This window comes from Melospiza melodia, chromosome 2, assembly GCF_035770615.1.
Source record: "Melospiza melodia melodia isolate bMelMel2 chromosome 2, bMelMel2.pri, whole genome shotgun sequence".
Taxonomy (NCBI): Eukaryota; Metazoa; Chordata; class Aves; order Passeriformes; family Passerellidae; genus Melospiza; species Melospiza melodia.
Genome location: NC_086195.1, coordinates 29,865,243 through 29,885,873, shown reverse-complemented (window position 1 = coordinate 29,885,873; position 20,631 = coordinate 29,865,243).

The following is a 20,631-nucleotide window of genomic DNA, read 5'->3' as shown; positions in this document are numbered from 1 at the left end:
TCCACGATACGCAGGATGGTTCCCAGACCAGAGGTCGCACCAGTGCCAAGTCGGGCCAGTTTGATGGTGCAAAGTGGCTCCTGCAATCTGCCATCCAGAAGCGGGGTAGCTTACTTTTGTTTGCCAGGGAAACGAGCCGAGTTTTGTGTCTGGGGGCCTATGGCTGCGAGTGACCGGCTGGCTCCTGAAAAGCTACGATAGGCAGGATGGTGACCAGACCCATGGTGGCACCAGTGCCAAGTTGGGCTGGTTTGATAGTACCAAGTGGCTCCTGCAATCTGCCATCAAAAAGTTGGCAGGCGAGTTTTGTTTTCCAGGGAAAAGCGCCGTTGTTTGTGTTTGGGGGCCTGTGGCTGGGAGTGGACGGATGGCTCCTTAGAACCACGATACGCAGGATGGTTCCCAGACCAGAGGTGGCACCAGTGCCAAGTCGGGCTGGTTTGATAGTACCAAGTGGTTCCTGCAATCTGCCATCCAGAAGCGGGGCAGCTTACTTTTGTATGCCAGGGAAACGGGCCGAGGTTTTTGTCTGGGGGCCTATAGCTGGGAGTGACCGTCTGGCTCCTGAAAAGCTACGATAGGCAGGATGGTGACCAAACGCATGGTGGCACCAGTGCCAAGTTGGGCTGATTTGATAGTACCAAGTGGCTCCTGCAATCTGCCATCAAAATGTTGGCAGGCGAGTTTTGTTTTCCAGGGAAAAGCGCCGTTGTTTGTGTTTGGGGGCCTGTGGCTGGGAGTGGCCGGCTGGCTCCTTAGAATCCACGATACGCAGGATGGTTCCCAGACCAGAGGTGGCACCAGTGCCAAATCGGGCTGGTTTGATACTACAAAGTGCGTCCTGCAATCTGCCATCCAGAAGCGGGGCAGCTTACTTTTGTTTGCCAGGGAAACGGGCCGAGGTTTGTGTCTGGGGGCCTATGGCTGGGAGTGACCGGCTGGCTCCTGAAAAGCTACGATAGGCAGGATGGTGACCAGACCCATGGTGGCACCAGTGCCAAGTTGGGCTGGTTTGATAGTACCAAGTGGCTCCTGCAATCTGCCATCAAAAAGTTGGCAGGCGAGTTTTGTTTTCCAGGGAAAAGCGCCGTTGTTTGTGTTTGGGGGCCTGTGGCTGGGAGTGGCCGGCTGGCTCCTTAGAATCCACGATACGCAGGATGGTTCCCAGACCAGAGGTGGCACCAGTGCCAAGTTGGGCTGGTTTGATAGTACCAAGTGCGTCCTGCAATCTACCATCCAGAAGCGGGGCAGCTTACTTTTGTTTGCCAGGGAAACGGGCCGAGGTTTGTGTCTCAGGGCCTAGGGCTGGGAGTTACCGGCTGGCTCCTGAAAAGCTACGATAGGCAGGGTGGTGACCAGACCCATGGTGGCACCAGTGCCAAGTTGGGCTGATTTGATAGTACCAAGTGGCTCCTGCAATCTGCCATCAAAAAGTTGGCAGGCGAGTTTGTTATCCAGGGAAAAGCGCCGTTGTTTGTGTTTGGGGGCCTGTGGCTGGGAGTGGCCGGCTGGCTCCTTAGAATCCATGATACGCAGGATGGTTCCCAGACCAGAGGTGGCACCAGTGCCAAGTCGGGCTGGTTTGATGGTGAAAAGTGGCTCCTGCAATCTGCCATCCAGAAGCGGGATGACTTACTTTTGTTTGCCAGGGAAACGGGCCGAGGTTTTTGTCTGGGGGCCTATGGCTGGGAGTGACCGGCTGGCTCCTGAAAAGCTACGATAGGCAGGATGGTGACCAGACCCATGGTGGCACCAGTGCCAAGTTGGGCTGGTTTGATAGTACCAAGTGGCTCCTGCAATCTGCCATCAAAAAGTTGGCAGGCGAGTTTTGTTTTCCAGGGAAAAGTGCCGTTGTTTGTGTTTGGGGGCCTGTGGGTGGGAGTGACCGGCTGGCTCCTTAGAATCCACGATACGCAGGATGGTTCCCAGACCAGAGGTGGCACCAGTGCCAAGTCGGGCTAGTTTGATGGTGCAAAGTGGCTCCTGCAATCTGCCATCCAGAAGCGGGGTAGCTTACTTTTGTTTGCCAGGGAAACGGGCCGATTTTTGTGTCTGGGGGCCTATGGCTGCGAGTGACCGGCTGGCTCCTGAAAAGCTACGATAGGCAGGATGGTGACCAGACCCATGGTGGCACCAGTGCCAAGTTGGGCTGATTTGATAGTAGCAAGTGGCTCCTGCAATCTGCCATCAAAAAGTTGGCAGGCGAGTTTTGTTTTCCAGGGAAAAGCGCCGTTGTTTGTGTCTGGGGACCTGTGGCTGGAGTGGCCGGCTGGCTCCTTACAATGAACGATACGCAGGATGGTTCCCAGAGCTGAGGTGGCACCAGTGCCAAGTCGGGCTAGTTTGATGGTGCAAAGTGGCTCCTGCAATCTGCCATCCAGAAGCGGGGTAGCTTACTTTTGTTTGCCAGGGAAACGGGCCGAAATATTTGTCTAGAGGCCTCTGGCTGGGGGTGGCTGGCTGGCTCCTGAAAAGCTACGATAGGCAGGATGGTGACCAGACCCATGGTGGCACCAGTGCCAAGTTGGGCTGGTTTGATAGTACCAAGTGGCTCCTGCAATCTGCCATCAAAAAGTTGTCAGGCGAGTTTTGTTTTCCAGGGAAAAGCGCCGTTGTTTGTATTTGGGGGCCTGTGGCTGGGAGTGGCCGGCTGGCTCCTTTGAACCCACGATACGCAGGATGGTTCCCAGACCCAAGGTGGCACCAGTGCCAAGTCGGGCTGGTTTGATACTACCAAGTGCGTCCTGCAATCTGCCATCCAGAAGCGGGGCAGCTTAATTTTGTTTGCCAGGGAAACGGGCCGTGGTTTTTGTTTGGGGGCCTATGGCTGAGAGTGGCCGGCTGGCTCCTGAAAATCCACGCTAGGCAGCATGGTTCCCAGATGCAAGGTGGCACCAGTGCCAAGTCGGGCTGGTTTGATGGTGCAAAGTGGCTCCTGCAATCTGCCATCCAGAAGCGGGGCAGCTGATTTTTGTTTGCCAGAGAAAAATTCCGTGGATTGTTTTTGGGGGCATATTGCTGGGAGTGGCCGGCTGGCTCCTTAAAATGCTCGATACGCATGATGGTTCCCAGGTCCAAGGTGTCACCACTACCAAGTCGGCCTGCGGTTTTAGTATCAAGCTCATCCTGCAATTTGCCATCCAGAAGAGGGGCAGTTGAGTTTTGTTTGCCAGAGAAACGGGCCGAGGTTTCTGTTTGGGGACATATGGCTGAGAGTGGCCGGCTGGCCCCTGAATATCCACGATACACAGCATGGTTCCCAGATCCAAGGTGGCACCAGTGCCAAGTTGGGCTGGTTTGATAGTACCAAGTGTCTCCTGCAATCTGCCATCCAGAAGCGGGGCAGCTTACTTTTGTTTGCCAGAGAAATAGGCCTAGGTTTTTGTCTGGGGGCCTGTGGCTAGGAGTGGCCGGCTGGCTCCTAAGAATCCACGATACGCAGGATGTTTCCCAGACCCAAGGTGGCACCAGTGCCAAGTCGGGCTGGTTTGATAGTACCAAGTGGCTCCTGCAAACTCCATCAAAAAGTTGGCAGGCGTGTTTTGTTTTCCGGGGAACAGCGCCGTTGATTTTGTTTGGGGGCCTGTGGCTGGGAGTGGCCGGCTGGCTGCTTAGAATCCACGATACGCAGGATGGTTCCCAGACCAGAGGTGGCACCAGTGCCAAGTCGGGCTGGTTTGATTACACCAAGTGGCTCCTGCAATCTGCCATCCAGAAGTGAGGCAGCTAAGTTTTGTTTGCCAGAAAAAAGGGCCGTGGTTTTTGTTGGGGGCCTGTGGCTGGGAGTGGCCGGCTGGCTCCTTAGAATCCACCATACGCAGGATGGTTCCCAGACCCAAGGTGGCACCAGTGCCAAGTCGGGCTGGTTTGATAGTACCAAGTGGCTCCTGCAATCTGCCATCCAGAAGCGGTGCAGTTGAGTTTTGTTTGCCAGAGAAAAGGGCCGTGGGTTGTGTTTGGGGGCATATGGCTGGGAGTGGCCGGCTGTCTCATTAAAAAGTGCGATACGCAGGATGGTTCCCAGACCCAAGGTGGCACCAGTGCCAAGTCGGGCTGTTTTTATAGTACCAAGTGCGTCCTGCAATTTGCCATCCAGAAGAGGGGCAGTGGAGTTTTGTTTGCCAGAGAATAGCGCCGTTGTTTGTGTTTGGGGGCTTGTGGCTGGGAGTGGCCGACTGGCGCCTTAGAATCTGTGTTACGCAGCATGGTTCCCAGACCAGAGGTGGCACCAGTGCCAAGTTGGGCTGGTTTGATAGTACCAAGTGGCTCCTGCAATCTGCCATCCAGAAGCGGGGTAGCTTACTTTTGTTTGCCAGGGAAACGGGCCGAGGTTTGTGACTGGGGACCTATGGCTGGGAGTGACCGGCTGGCTCCTGAAAAGCTACGATAGGCAGGATGGTGACCAGACCCATGGTGGCACCAGTGCCAAGTTGGGCTGGTTTGATAGTACCAAGTGGCTCCTGCAATCTGCCATCAAAAAGTTGTCAGGCGAGTTTTGTTTTCCAGGGAAAAGCGCCGTTGTTTGTATTTGGGGGCCTGTGGCTGGGAGTGGCCGGATGGCTCCTTAGAATCCACGATACGCGGCATGGTTCCCAGACCAGAGGTGGCACCAGTGCCAAGTTGGGCTGGTTTGATAGTACCAAGTGCGTCCTGCAATCTGCCATCCAGAAGCGGGGCAGCTTACTTTTGTTTGCCAGGGAAACGGGCCGAGGTTTGTGTCTCAGGGCCTATGGCTGGGAGTGACCGCCTGGCTCCTGAAAAGCTACGATAGGCAGGATGGTGACCAGACCCATGGTGGCACCAGTGCCAAGTTGGGCTGGTTTGATAGTACCAAGTGGCTCCTGCAATCTGCCATCAAAAAGTTGGCAGGCGAGTTTGTTATCCAGGGAAAAGCGCCGTTGTTTGTGTTTGGGGGCCTGTGGCTGGGAGTGGCCGGCTGGCTCCTTAGAATCCACGATACGCAGGATGGTTCCCAGACCAGAGGTGGCACCAGTGCCAAGTCGGGCTGGTTTGATGGTGAAAAGTGGCTCCTGCAATCTGCCATCCAGAAGCGGGATAACTTACTTTTGTTTGCCAGGGAAACGGGCCGAGGTTTTGTCTGGGGGCCTATGGCTGGGAGTGACCGGCTGGCTCCTGAAAAGCTACGATAGGCAGGATGGTGACCAGACCCATGGTGGCACCAGTGCCAAGTTGGGCTGGTTTGATAGTACCAAGTGGCTCCTGCAATCTGCCATCAAAATGTTGGCAGGCGAGTTTTGTTTTCCAGGGAAAAGTGCCGTTGTTTGTGTTTGGGGGCCTGTGGGTGGGAGTGACCGGCTGGCTCCTTAGAATCCACGATACGCAGGATGGTTCCCAGACCAGAGGTCGCACCAGTGCCAAGTCGGGCTAGTTTGATGGTGCAAAGTGGCTCCTGCAATCTGCCATCCAGAAGCGGGGTAGGTTACTTTTGTTTGCCAGGGAAACGGGCCGAGGTTTGTGTCTGGGGGCCAATGGCTGCGAGTGACCTGCTGGCTCCTGAAAAGCTACGATAGGCAGGATGGTGACCAGACCCATGGTGGTACCAGTGCCAAGTTGGGCTGGTTTGATAGTACCAAGTGGCTCCTGCAATCTGCCATCAAAAAGTTGGCAGGCGAGTTTTGTTTTCCAGGGAAAAGCGCCGTTGTTTGTGTCTGGGGGCCTGTGGCTGGGAGTGGCCGGCTGGCTCCTTACAATGAACGATACGCAGGATGGTTCCCAGACCTGAGGTGGCACCAGTGCCAAGTCGGGCTAGTTTGATGGTGCAAAGTGGCTCCTGCAATCGGCCATCCAGAAGCGGGGTAGCTTACTTTTGTTTGCCAGGGAAACGGGCCGAGGTTTTTCTATGGGGGCCTATGGCAGGGAGTGACCGGCTGGCTCCTGAAAAGCTACGATAGGCAGGATGGTGACCAGACCCATGGTGGCACCAGTGCCAAGTTGGGCTGGTTTGATAGTACCAAGTGGCTCCGGCAATCTGCCATCAAAATTTGGCAGGCGAGGTTTGTTTTCCAGGGAAAAGCGCCGTTGTTTTTGTTTGGGGGCCTGTGGGTGGGAGTGGCCAGATGGCTAATTAGAATCCACGATACGCAGCATGGTTCCCAGACCTGAGGTGGCACCAGTGCCAAGTCGGGCTGGTTTGATACTATCAAGTGCGTCCTGCAATCTGCCATCCAGAAGCGGGGTAGCTTACTTTTGTTTGCCAGGGAAACGGGCCGAGTTTTGTGTCTGGGGGCCTATGGCTGGGAGTGACCGGCTGGCTCCTGAAAAGCTACGATAGGCAGGATGGTGACCAGACCCATGGTGGCACCAGTGCCAAGTTGGGCTGGTTTGATAGTACCAAGTGGCTCCTGCAATCTGCCATCAAAAAATTGTCAGGCGAGTTTTGTTTTCCAGGGAACAGCGCCGTTGATTTTGTTTGCGGGCCTGTGGGTGGGAGTGGCCGGCTGGCTCCTTAGAATCCACGATACGCAGGATGGTTCCCAGACCAGAGGTGGCACCAGTGCCAAGTCGGGCTAGTTTGATGGTGCAAAGTGGCTCCTGCAATCTGCCATCCAGAAGCGGGGCAGCTTACTTTTGTTTGCCAGGGAAACGGGCCGAGTATTGTTTCTGGGGGCCTATGGCAGCGAGTGTCCGGCTGGCTCCTGAAAAGCTACGATAGGCAGGATGGTGACCAGACCCATGGTGGCACCAGTGCCAAGTTGGGCTGGTTTGATAGTACCAAGTGGCTCCTGCAATCTGCCATCAAAATGTTGGCAGGCGAGTTTTGTTTTCCAGGGAAAAGCGCCGTTGTTTGTGTTTGGGGGCCTGTGGCTGGGAGTGGACGGATGGCTCCTTAGAACCACGATACGCAGGATGGTTCCCAGACCAGAGGTGGCACCAGTGCCAAGTCGGGCTGGTTTGATACTACCAAGTGGTTCCTGCAATCTGCCATCCAGAAGCGGGGCAGCTTACTTTTGTTTGCCAGGGAAACGGGCCGAGTATTGTGTCTGGGGGCCTACGGCTGGGAATGACCGCCTGGCTCCTGAAAAGCTACGATAGGCAGGATGGTGACCAGACCCATGGTGGCACCAGTGCCAAGTTGGGCTGGTTTGATAGTACCAAGTGGCTCCTGCAATCTGCCATCAAAAAGTTGGCAGGCGAGTTTGTTATCCAGGGAAAAGCGCCGTTGTTTGTGTTTGGGGGCCAGTGGCTGGGAGTGGCCGGCTGGCTCCTTAGAATCCACGATACGCAGGATGGTTCCCAGACCAGAGGTGGCACCAGTGCCAAGTCGGGCTGGTTTGATGGTGAAAAGTGGCTCCTGCAATCTGCCATCCAGAAGCGGGATAACTTACTTTTGTTTGCCAGGGAAACGGGCCAAGGTTTTTGTCTGGGGGCCTATGGCTGGGAGTGACCGGCTGGCTCCTGAAAAGCTACGATAGGCAGGATGGTGACCAGACCCATGGTGGCACCAGTGCCAAGTTGGGCTGGTTTGATAGTACCAAGTGGCTCCTGCAATCTGCCATCAAAATGTTGGCAGGCGAGTTTTGTTTTCCAGGGAAAAGTGCCGTTGTTTGTGTTTGGGGGCCTGTGGGTGGGAGTGACCGGCTGGCTCCTTAGAATCCACGATACGCAGGATGGTTCCCAGACCAGAGGTCGCACCAGTGCCAAGTCGGGCCAGTTTGATGGTGCAAAGTGGCTCCTGCAATCTGCCATCCAGAAGCGGGGCAGCTTACTTTTGTTTGCCAGGGAAACGGGCCGAGTTTTGAGTCTGGGGGCCTATGGCTGGGAGTGACCGGCTGGCTCCTGAAAAGCTACGATAGGCAGGATGGTGACCAGACCCATGGTGGCACCAGTGCCAAGTTGGGCTGATTTGATAGTACCAAGTGGCTCCTGCAATCTGCCATCAAAAAGTTGGCAGGCGAGTTTTGTTTTCCAGGGAAAAGCGCCGTTGTTTGTGTCTGGGGGCCTGTGGCTGGGAGTGGCCGGCTGGCTCCTTACAATGAACGATACGCAGGATGGTTCCCAGACCTGAGGTGGCACCAGTGCCAAGTCGGGCTATTTTGATGGTGCAAAGTGGCTCCTGCAATCTGCCATCCAGAAGCGGGGTAGCTTACTTTTGTTTGCCAGGGAAACGGGCCGAGGTTTTTCTCTGGGGGCCTATGGCAGGGAGGGACCGGCTGGCTCCTGAAAAGCTACGATAGGCAGGATGGTGACCAGACCCATGGTGGCACCAGTGCCAAGTTGGGCTTATTTGATAGTACCAAGTGGCTCCTTCAATCTGCCATCAAAATGTTGGCAGGCGAGTTTTGTTTTCCAGGGAAAAGCGCCGTTGTTTGTGTTTGGTGGCCTGTGGCTGGGAGTGACCGGCTGGCTCCTTAGAATCCACGATACGCAGGATGGTTCCCAGACCCAAGGTGGCACCAGTGCCAAGTTGGGCTGGTTTGATAGTACCAAGTGGTTCCTGCAATCTGCCATCCAGAAGCGGGGCAGCTTACTTTTGTTTGCCAGGGAAACGGGCCGAGGTTTTTCTCTGGGGGCCTATGGCTTGGAGTGACCGGCTAGGTCCTGAAAAGCTACGATAGGCAGGATGGTGACCAGATCCATGGTGGCACCAGTGCCAAGTTGGGCTGGTTTGATAGTACCAAGTGGCTCCTGCAATCTGCCATCAAAAAGTTGTCAGGCGAGTTTTGTTTTCCAGGGAAAAGCGCTGTGGTTTGTGTTTGGGGGCCTGTGGCTGGGAGTGGCCGGCTGGCTCCTTAGAATCCACGATACGCAGGATGGTTCCCAGACCAGAGGTGGCACCAGTGCCAAGTCGGGCTGGTTTGATGGTGAAAAGTGGCTCCTGCAATCTGCCATCCAGAAGCGGGGCAGCTTACTTTTGTTTGCCAGGGAAACGGGCCGAGTTTTGTGTCTGGGGGCCTATGGCTGGGAGTGACCGGCTGGCTCCTGAAAAGCTACGATAGGCAGGATGGTGACCAGACCCATGGTGGCACCAGTGCCAAGTTGGGCTGGTTTGATAGTACCAAGTGGCTCCTGCAATCTGCCATCAAAATGTTGGCAGGCGAGTTTTGTTTTCCAGGGAAAAGCGCCGTTGTTTTTGTTTGGGGGCCTGTGGGTGGGAGTGGCCAGATGGCTAATTAGAATCCACGATACGCAGCATGGTTCCCAGACCTGAGGTGGCACCAGTGCCAAGTCGGTCTGGTTTGATACTATCAAGTGCGTCCTGCAATCTGCCATCCAGAAGCGGGGTAGCTTACTTTTGTTTGCCAGGGAAACGGGCCGAGGTTTGTGTCTGGGGGCCTATGGCTGCGAGTGACCGGCTGGCTCCTGAAAAGCTACGATAGGCAGGATGGTGACCAGACCCATGGTGGCACCAGTGCCAAGTTGGGCTGGTTTGATAGTACCAAGTGGCTCCTGCAATCTGCCATCAAAAAATTGGCAGGCGAGTTTTGTTTTCCAGGGAAAAGCGCCGTTGTTTTTGTTTGGGGGCCTGTGGGTGGGAGTGGCCGGCTGGCTCCTTAGAATCCACGATACGCAGGATGGTTCCCAGACCAGAGGTGGCACCAGTGCCAAGTCGGGCTAGTTTGATGGTGCAAAGTGGCTCCTGCAATCTGCCATCCAGAAGCGGGGCAGCTTACTTTTGTTTGCCAGGGAAACGGGCCGAGTATTGTTTCAGGGGGCCTATGGCTGCGAGTGACCGGCTGGCTCCTGAAAAGCTACGATAGGCAGGATGGTGACCAGACCCATGGTGGCACCAGTGCCAAGTTGGGCTGGTTTGATAGTACCAAGTGGCTCCTGCAATCTGCCATCAAAAAGTTGGCAGGCGAGTTTTGTTTTCCAGGGAAAAGCGCCGTTGTTTGTGTTTGGGGGCCTGTGGCTGGGAGTGGACGGATGGCTCCTTAGAACCACGATACGCAGGATGGTTCCCAGACCAGAGGTGGCACCAGTGCCAAGTCGGGCTGGTTTGATACTACCAAGTGCGTCCTGCAATCTGCCATCCAGAAGCGGGGCAGCTTACTTTTGTATGCCAGGGAAACGGGCCGAGGTTTTTGTCTGGGGGCCTATAGCTGGGAGTGACCGTCTGGCTCCTGAAAAGCTACGATAGGCAGGATGGTGACCAAACGCATGGTGGCACCAGTGCCAAGTTGGGCTGATTTGATAGTAGCAAGTGGCTCCTGCAATCTGCCATCAAAATGTTGGCAGGCGAGTTTTGTTTTCCAGGGAAAAGCGCCGTTGTTTGTGTTTGGGGGCCTGTGGCTGGGAGTGGCCGGCTGGCTGCTTAGAATCCACGATACGCAGGATGGTTCCCAGACCAGAGGTGGCACCAGTGCCATGTCGGGCTGGTTTGATACTACCAAGTGCATCCTGCAATCTGCCATCCAGAAGCGGGGCAGCTTACTTTTGTTTGCCAGGGAAACGGGCCGAGGTTTGTGTCTGGGGGCCTATGGCTGGGAGTGACCGGCTGGCTCCTGAAAAGCTACGATAGGCAGGATGGTGACCAGACCCATGGTGGCACCAGTGCCAAGTTGGGCTGGTTTGATAGTACCAAGTGGCTCCTGCAATCTGCCATCAAAAAGTTGGCAGGCGAGTTTTGTTTTCCAGGGAAAAGCGCCGTTGTTTGTGTTTGGGGGCCTGTGGCTGGGAGTGGCCGGCTGGCTCCTTAGAATCCACGATACGCAGGATGGTTCCCAGACCAGAGGTGGCACCAGTGCCAAGTTGGGCTGGTTTGATAGTACCAAGTGCGTCCTGCAATCTACCATCCAGAAGCGGGGCAGCTTACTTTTGTTTGCCAGGGAAACGGGCCGAGGTTTGTGTCTCAGGGCCTATGGCTGGGAGTTACCGGCTGGCTCCTGAAAAGCTACGATAGGCAGGATGGTGACCAGACCCATGGTGGCACCAGTGCCAAGTTGGGCTGATTTGATAGTACCAAGTGGCTCCTGCAATCTGCCATCAAAAAGTTGGCAGGCGAGTTTGTTTTCCAGGGAAAAGCGCCGTTGTTTGTGTTTGGGGGCCTCTGGCTGGGAGTGGCCGGCTGGCTCCTTAGAATCCATGATACGCAGGATGGTTCCCAGACCAGAGGTGGCACCAGTGCCAAGTCGGGCTGGTTTGATGGTGAAAAGTGGCTCCTGCAATCTGCCATCCAGAAGCGGGATGACTTACTTTTGTTTGCCAGGGAAACGGGCCGAGGTTTTTTTCTGGGGGCCTATGGCTGGGAGTGACCGGCTGGCTCCTGAAAAGCTACGATAGGCAGGATGGTGACCAGACCCATGGTGGCACCAGTGCCAAGTTGGGCTGGTTTGATAGTACCAAGTGGCTCCTGCAATCTGCCATCAAAAAGTTGGCAGGCGAGTTTTGTTTTCCAGGGAAAAGTGCCGTTGTTGGTGTTTGGGGGCCTGTGGGTGGGAGTGACCGGCTGGCTCCTTAGAATCCACGATACGCAGGATGGTTCCCAGACCAGAGGTGGCACCAGTGCCAAGTCGGGCTAGTTTGATGGTGCAAAGTGGCTCCTGCAATCTGCCATCCAGAAGCGGGGTAGCTTACTTTTGTTTGCCAGGGAAACGGGCCGAGTTTTTTGTCTGGGGGCCTATGGCTGCGAGTGACCGGCTGGCTCCTGAAAAGCTACGATAGGCAGGATGGTGACCAGACCCATGGTGGCACCAGTGCCAAGTTGGGCTGATTTGATAGTAGCAAGTGGCTCCTGCAATCTGCCATCAAAAAGTTGGCAGGCGAGTTTTGTTTTCCAGGGAAAAGCGCCGTTGTTTGTGTCTGGGGGCCTGTGGCTGGAGTGGCCGGCTGGCTCCTTACAATGAACGATACGCAGGATGGTTCCCAGAGCTGAGGTGGCACCAGTGCCAAGTCGGGCTAGTTTGATGGTGCAAAGTGGCTCCTGCAATCTGCCATCCAGAAGCGGGGTAGCTTACTTTTGTTTGCCAGGGAAACGGGCCGAAATATTTGTCTAGGGTCCTCTGGCTGGGGGTGGCTGGCTGGCTCCTGAAAAGCTACGATAGGCAGGATGGTGACCAGACCCATGGTGGCACCAGTGCCAAGTTGGGCTGGTTTGATAGTAGCAAGTGGCTCCTGCAATCTGCCATCAAAAAGTTGTCAGGCGAGTTTTGTTTTCCAGGGAAAAGCGCCGTTGTTTGTATTTGGGGGCCTGTGGCTGGGAGTGGCCGGCTGGCTCCTTTGAACCCACAATACGCAGGATGGTTCCCAGACCCAAGGTGGCACCAGCGCCAAGTCGGGCTGGTTTGATACTACCAAGTGCGTCCTGCAATCTGCCATCCAGAAGCGGGGCAGCTTAATTTTGTTTGCCAGGGAAACGGGCCGTGGTTTTTGTTTGGGGGCCTATGGCTGAGAGTGGCCGGCTGGCTCCTGAAAATCCACGCTAGGCAGCATGGTTCCCAGATGCAAGGTGGCACCAGTGCCAAGTTGGGCTGGTTTGATGGTGCAAAGTGGCTCCTGCAATCTGCCATCCAGAAGCGGGGCAGCTGATTTTTGTTTGCCAGAGAAAAATTCCGTGGATTGTTTTTGGGGGCATATTGCTGGGAGTGGCCGGCTGGCTCCTTAAAATGCTCGATACGCATGATGGTTCCCAGGTCCAAGGTGTCACCACTACCAAGTCGGCCTGCGGTTTTAGTATCAAGTTCATCCTGCAATTTGCCATCCAGAAGAGGGGCAGTTGAGTTTTGTTTGCCAGAGAAACGGGCCGAGGTTTCTGTTTGGGGACATATGGCTGAGAGTGGCCGGCTGGCCCCTGAATATCCACGATACACAGCATGGTTCCCAGATCCAAGGTGGCACCAGTGCCAAGTTGGGCTGGTTTGATAGTACCAAGTGTCTCCTGCAATCTGCCATCCAGAAGCGGGGCAGCTTACTTTTGTTTGCCAGAGAAATAGGCCTAGGATTTTGTCTGGGGGCCTGTGGCTAGGAGTGGCCGGCTGGCTCCTGAAAATCCATGATACGCAGCATGGTTCCCAGACCCAAGGTGGCACCAGTGCCAAGTGGGGCTGGTTTCACAGTGTCAAGTGCCTCCTGCAATCTCCCATCCAGAAGCGGGGCAGCTGAGTTTAATTTGCCTGTGAAACGGGCCGTTGTTTTTGATTGGGGTCTGTGGCCGAGAATGTTCAGCTGGCTCCTGACAATCCACAATATGCAGGATGTTTCCCAGACCCAAGGTGGCACCAGTGCCAAGTCGGGCTGGTTTGATAGTACCAAGTGGCTCCTGCAAACTCCATCAAAAAGTTGGCAGGCGTGTTTTGTTTTCCGGGGAACAGCGCCGTTGATTTTGTTTGGGGGCCTGTGGCTGGGAGTGGCCGGCTGGCTCCTTAGAATCCACGATACGCAGGATGGTTCCCAGACCAGAGGTGGCACCAGTGCCAAGTCGGGCTGGTTTGATTACACCAAGTGGCTCCTGCAATCTGCCATCCAGAAGTGAGGCAGCTAAGTTTTGTTTGCCAGAAAAAAGGGCCGTGGTTTTTGTTGGGGGCCTGTGGCTGGGAGTGGCCGGCTGGCTCCTTAGAATCCACCATACGCAGGATGGTTCCCAGACCCAAGGTGGCACCAGTGCCAAGTCGGGCTGGTTTGATAGTACCAAGTGGCTCCTGCAATCTGCCATCCAGAAGCGGGGCAGCTGATTTTTGTTTGCCAGAGAAAAGGGCCGTGGGTTGTGTTTGGGGGCATATGGCTGGGAGTGGCCGGCTGTCTCATTAAAAAGATCGATACGCAGGATGGTTCCCAGACCCAAGGTGGCACCAGTGCCAAGTCGGGCTGTTTTTATAGTACCAAGTGCGTCCTGCAATTTGCCATCCAGAAGAGGGGCAGTGGAGTTTTGTTTGCCAGAGAATAGCGCCGTTGTTTGTGTTTGGGGGCTTGTGGCTGGGAGTGGCCGACTGGCGCCTTAGAATCTGTGTTACGCAGCATGGTTCCCAGACCAGAGGTGGCACCAGTGCCAAGTTGGGCTGGTTTGATAGTACCAAGTGGCTCCTGCAATCTGCCATCCAGAAGCGGGGCAGCTTACTTTTGTTTGCCAGGGAAACGGGCCGAGGTTTGTGACTGGGGACCTATGGCTGGGAGTGACCGGCTGGCTCCTGAAAAGCTACGATAGGCAGGATGGTGACCAGACCCATGGTGGCACCAGTGCCAAGTTGGGCTGGTTTGATAGTACCAAGTGGCTCCTGCAATCTGCCATCAAAAAGTTGTCAGGCGAGTTTTGTTTTCCAGGGAAAAGCGCCGTTGTTTGTATTTGGGGGCCTGTGGCTGGGAGTGGCCGGCTGGCTCCTTTGAACCCACAATACGCAGGATGGTTCCCAGACCCAAGGTGGCACCAGTGCCAAGTCGGGCTGGTTTGATACTACCAAGTGCGTCCTGCAATCTGCCATCCAGAAGCGGGGCAGCTTAATTTTGTTTGCCAGGGAAACGGGCCGTGGGTTTTGTTTGGGGGCCTATGGCTGAGAGTGGCCGGCTGGCTCCTGAAAATCCACGCTAGGCAGCATGGTTCCCAGATGCAAGGTGGCACCAGTGCCAAGTCGGGCTGGTTTGATGGTGCAAAGTGGCTCCTGCAATCTGCCATCCAGAAGCGGGGCAGCTGATTTTTGTTTGCCAGAGAAAAATTCCGTGGATTGTTTTTGGGGGCATATTGCTGGGAGTGGCCGGCTGGCTCCTTAAAATGCTCGATACGCATGATGGTTCCCAGGTCCAAGGTGTCACCACTACCAAGTCGGCCTGCGGTTTTAGTATCAAGTTCATCCTGCAATTTGCCATCCAGAAGAGGGGCAGTTGAGTTTTGTTTGCCAGAGAAACGGGCCGAGGTTTCTGTTTGGGGACATATGGCTGAGAGTGGCCGGCTGGCCCCTGAATATCCACGATACACAGCATGGTTCCCAGATCCAAGGTGGCACCAGTGCCAAGTTGGGCTGGTTTGATAGTACCAAGTGTCTCCTGCAATCTGCCATCCAGAAGCGGGGCAGCTTACTTTTGTTTGCCAGAGAAATAGGCCTAGGTTTTTGTCTGGGGGCCTGTGGCTAGGAGTGGCCGGCTGGCTCCTAAGAATCCACGATACGCAGGATGTTTCCCAGACCCAAGGTGGCACCAGTGCCAAGTCGGGCTGGTTTGATAGTACCAAGTGGCTCCTGCAAACTCCATCAAAAAGTTGGCAGGCGTGTTTTGTTTTCCAGGGAACAGCGCCGTTGATTTTGTTTGGGGGCCTGTGGCTGGGAGTGGCCGGCTGGCTCCTTAGAATCCACGATACGCAGGATGGTTCCCAGACCAGAGGTGGCACCAGTGCCAAGTCGGGCTGGTTTGATTACACCAAGTGGCTCCTGCAATCTGCCATCCAGAAGTGAGGCAGCTAAGTTTTGTTTGCCAGAAAAAAGGGCCGTGGTTTTTGTTGGGGGCCTGTGGCTGGGAGTGGCCGGCTGGCTCCTTAGAATCCACCATACGCAGGATGGTTCCCAGACCCAAGGTGGCACCAGTGCCAAGTCGGGCTGGTTTGATAGTCCCAAGTGGCTCCTGCAAACTGCCATCCGGAAGCGGGGCAGCTGAGTTTTGTTTGCCAGGGAAATGGGCCGTTGTTTGTGTTTGGGGGCCTGTGGCTGGGAGTGTTCGGCTGGTTCCTGAATATGTACGATACGCAGGATTGTTCCCAGACCCAAGGTGGCACCAGTGCCAAGTCGGGCTGGTTTGATGGTGCAAAGTGGCTCCTGCAATCTGCCATCCAGACGCGGGGCAGCGGATTTTTGTTTCCATGAGAAATGGTCCGTGGTTTGTTTTTGGGGGTATATGGCTGGGCCTGGCCGGCTGGCTCCTTAAAAAGCTCGATATGCAGGATGGTTCCCTGACACAAGGTGGCACCAGTGCCACGTCGGGCGGTTTTCGTAGTACAAAGTGCGTCCTAAAATTTGCCATCCAGAAGAGGGGCAGTTGAGTTTTGTTTGCCAGAGAAAAGGTCCGTGGTTTGTTTTTGGGGGCATATGGCTGAGAGTGGCCGGCTGGCTCCTGAAAATCCACGCTAGGCAGCATGGTTCCCAGATGCAAGCTGGCACCAGTGCCAAGTCGGGCTGGTTTGATGGTGCAAAGTGGCTCCTGCAATCTGCCATCCAGAAGCGGGGCAGCTGATTTTTGTTTGCCAGAGAAAAATTCCGTGGATTGTTTTTGGGGGCATATTGCTGGGAGTGGCCGGCTGGCTCCTTAAAATGCTCGATACGCATGATGGTTCCCAGGTCCAAGGTGTCACCACTACCAAGTCGGCCTGCGGTTTTAGTATCAAGTTCATCCTGCAATTTGCCATCCAGAAGAGGGGCAGTTGAGTTTTGTTTGCCAGAGAAACGGGCCGAGGTTTCTGTTTGGGGACATATGGCTGAGAGTGGCCGGCTGGCCCCTGAATATCCACGATACACAGCATGGTTCCCAGATCCAAGGTGGCACCAGTGCCAAGTTGGGCTGGTTTGATAGTACCAAGTGTCTCCTGCAATCTGCCATCCAGAAGCGGGGCAGCTTACTTTTGTTTGCCAGAGAAATAGGCCTAGGTTTTTGTCTGGGGGCCTGTGGCTAGGAGTGGCCGGCTGGCTCCTAAGAATCCACGATACGCAGGATGGTTCCCAGACCAGAGGTGGCACCAGTGCCAAGTCGGGCTGGTTTGATAGTACCAAGTGGCTCCTGCAAACTCCATCAAAAAGTTGGCAGGCGTGTTTTGTTTTCCAGGGAACAGCGCCGTTGATTTTGTTTGGGGGCCTGTGGCTGGGAGTGGCCGGCTGGCTGCTTAGAATCCACGATACGCAGGATGGTTCCCAGACCCAAGGTGGCACCAGTGCCAAGTCGGGCTGGTTTGATTACACCAAGTGGCTCCTGCAATCTGCCATCCAGAAGTGAGGCAGCTAAGTTTTGTTTGCCAGAAAAAAGGGCCGTGGTTTTTGTTGGGGGCCTGTGGCTGGGAGTGGCCGGCTGGCTCCTTAGAATCCACCATACGCAGGATGGTTCCCAGACCCAAGGTGGCACCAGTGCCAAGTCGGGCTGGTTTGATAGTACCAAGTGGCTCCTGCAATCTGCCATCCAGAAGCGGTGCAGTTGAGTTTTGTTTGCCAGAGAAAAGGGCCGTGGGTTGTGTTTGGGGGCATATGGCTGGGAGTGGCCGGCTGTCTCATTAAAAAGATCGATACGCAGGATGGTTCCCAGACCCAAGGTGGCACCAGTGCCAAGTCGGGCTGTTTTTATAGTACCAAGTGCGTCCTGCAATTTGCCATCCAGAAGAGGGGCAGTGGAGTTTTGTTTGCCAGAGAATAGCGCCGTTGTTTGTGTTTGGGGGCTTGTGGCTGGGAGTGGCCGACTGGCGCCTTAGAATCTGTGTTACGCAGCATGGTTCCCAGACCAGAGGTGGCACCAGTGCCAAGTTGGGCTGGTTTGATAGTACCAAGTGGCTCCTGCAATCTGCCATCCAGAAGCGGGGCAGCTTACTTTTGTTTGCCAGGGAAACGGGCCGAGGTTTGTGTCTAGGGGCCTATGGCTGGGAGTGACCGGCTGGCTCCTGAAAAGCTACGATAGGCAGGATGGTGACCAGATCCATGGTGGCACCAGTGCCAAGTTGGGCTGGTTTGATAGTACCAAGTGGCTCCTGCAATCTGCCATCAAAAAGTTGTCAGGCGAGTTTTGTTTTCCAGGGAAAAGCGCTGTGGTTTGTGTTTGGGGGCCTGTGGCTGGGAGTGGCCGGCTGGCTCCTTAGAATCCACGATACGCAGGATGGTTCCCAGACCAGAGGTGGCACCAGTGCCAAGTCGGGCTGGTTTGATGGTGAAAAGTGGCTCCTGCAATCTGCCATCCAGAAGCGGGATAACTTACTTTTGTTTGCCAGGGAAACGGGCCAAGGTTTTTGTCTGGGGGCCTATGGCTGGGAGTGACCGGCTGGCTCCTGAAAAGCTACGATAGGCAGGATGGTGACCAGACCCATGGTGGCACCAGTGTCAAGTTGGGCTGGTTTGATAGTACCAAGTGGCTCCGGCAATCTGCCATCAAAATTTGGCAGGCGAGGTTTGTTTTCCAGGGAAAAGCGCCGTTGTTTTTGTTTGGGGGCCTGTGGGTGGGAGTGGCCAGATGGCTAATTAGAATCCACGATACGCAGCATGGTTCCCAGACCTGAGGTGGCACCAGTGCCAAGTCGGGCTGGTTTGATACTATCAAGTGCGTCCTGCAATCTGCCATCCAGAAGCGGGGTAGCTTACTTTTGTTTGCCAGGGAAACGGGCCGAGGTTTGTGTCTGGGGGCCTATGGCTGGGAGTGACCGGCTGGCTCCTGAAAAGCTACGATAGGCAGGATGGTGACCAGACCCATGGTGGCACCAGTGCCAAGTTGGGCTGGTTTGATAGTACCAAGTGGCTCCTGCAATCTGCCATCAAAAAATTGGCAGGCGAGTTTTGTTTTCCAGGGAAAAGCGCCGTTGTTTTTGTTTGGGGGCCTGTGGGTGGGAGTGGCCGGCTGGCTCCTTAGAATCCACGATACGCAGGATGGTTCCCAGACCAGAGGTGGCACCAGTGCCAAGTCGGGCTAGTTTGATGGTGCAAAGTGGCTCCTGCAATCTGCCATCCAGAAGCGGGGCAGCTTACTTTTGTTTCCCAGGGAAACCGGCCGAGTATTGTTTCTGGGGGCCTATGGCTGCGAGTGACCGGCTGGCTCCTGAAAAGCTACGATAGGCAGGATGGTGACCAGACCCATGGTGGCACCAGTGCCAAGTTGGGCTGGTTTGATAGTACCAAGTGGCTCCTGCAATCTGCCATCAAAATGTTGGCAGGCGAGTTTTGTTTTCCAGGGAAAAGCGCCGTTGTTTGTGTTTGGGGGCCTGTGGCTGGGAGTGGACGAATGGCTCCTTAGAACCACGATACGCAGGATGGTTCCCAGACCAGAAGTGGCACCAGTGCCAAGTCGGGCTGGTTTGATAGTACCAAGTGGTTCCTGCAATCTGCCATCCAGAAGCGGGGCAGCTTACTTTTGTATGCCAGGGAAACGGGCCGAGGTTTTTGTCTGGGGGCCTATAGCTGGGAGTGACCGTCTGGCTCCTGAAAAGCTACGATAGGCAGGATGGTGACCAAACGCATGGTGGCACCAGTGCCAAGTTGGGCTGATTTGATAGTACCAAGTGGCTCCTGCAATCTGCCATCAAAATGTTGGCAGGCGAGTTTTGTTTTCCAGGGAAAAGCGCCGTTGTTTGTGTTTGGGGGCCTGTGGCTGGGAGTGGCCGGCTGGCTGCTTAGAATCCACGATACGCAGGATGGTTCCCAGACCAGAGGTGGCACCAGTGCCAAGTCGGGCTGGTTTGATAGTACCAAGTGCGTCCTGCAATCTGCCATCCAGAAGCGGGGCAGCTTACTTTTGTTTGCCAGGGAAACGGGCCGAGGTTTGTGTCTGGGGGCCTATGGCTGGGAGTGACCGGCTGGCTCCTGAAAAGCTACGATAGGCAGGATGGTGACCAGACCCATGGTGGCACCAGTGCCAAGTTGGGCTGGTTTGATAGTACCAAGTGGCTCCTGCAATCTGCCATCAAAAAGTTGGCAGGCGAGTTTTGTTTTCCAGGGAAAAGCGCCGTTGTTTGTGTTTGGGGGCCTGTGGCTGGGAGTGGCCGGCTGGCTCCTTAGAATCCACGATACGCAGGATGGTTCCCAGACCAGAGGTGGCACCAGTGCCAAGTTGGGCTGGTTTGATAGTACCAAGTGCGTCCTGCAATCTACCATCCAGAAGCGGGGCAGCTTACTTTTGTTTGCCAGGGAAACGGGCCGAGGTTTTTGTCTGGGGGCCTATGGCTGGGAGTGACCGGCTGGCTCCTGAAAAGCTACGATAGGCAGGATGGTGACCAGACCCATGGTGGCACCAGTGCTAAGTTGGGCTGATTTGATAGTAGCAAGTGGCTCCTGCAATCTGCCATCAAAAAGTTGGCAGGCGAGTTTTGTTTTCCAGGGAAAAGCGCCGTTGTTTGTGTCTGGGGGCCTGTGGCTGGAGTGGCCGGCTGGCTCCTTACAATGAACGATACGCAGGATGGTTCCCAGATCTGAGGTGGCACCAGTGCCAAGTCGGGCTAGTTTGATGGTGCAAAGTGGCTCCTGCAATCTGCCATCCAGAAGCGGGGTAGCTTACTTTTGTTTGCCAGGGAAACGGGCCGAAATATTTGTCTAGGGGCCTCTGACTGGGGGTGGCTGGCTGGCTCCTGAAAAGCTACGATAGGCAGGATGGTGACCAGACCCATGGTGGCACCAGTGCCAAGTTGGGCTGGTTTGATAGTACCAAGTGGCTCCTGCAATCTGCCATCAAAAAGTTGTCAGGCGAGTTTTGTTTTCCAGGGAAAAGCGCCGTTGTTTGTATTTGGGGGCCTGTGGCTGGGAGTGGCCGGCTGGCTCCTTTGAACCCACGATACGCAGGATGGTTCCCAGACCCAAGGTGGCACCAGTGCCAAGTCGGGCTGGTTTGATACTACCAAGTGCGTCCTGCAATCTGCCATCCAGAAGCGGGGCAGCTTAATTTTGTTTGCCAGGGAAACGGGCCGTGGGTTTTGTTTGGGGGCCTATGGCTGAGAGTGGCCGGCTGGCTCCTGAATATCCACGCTAGGCAGCATGGTTCCCAGATGCAAGGTGGCACCGGTGCCAAGTCGGGCTGGTTTGATGG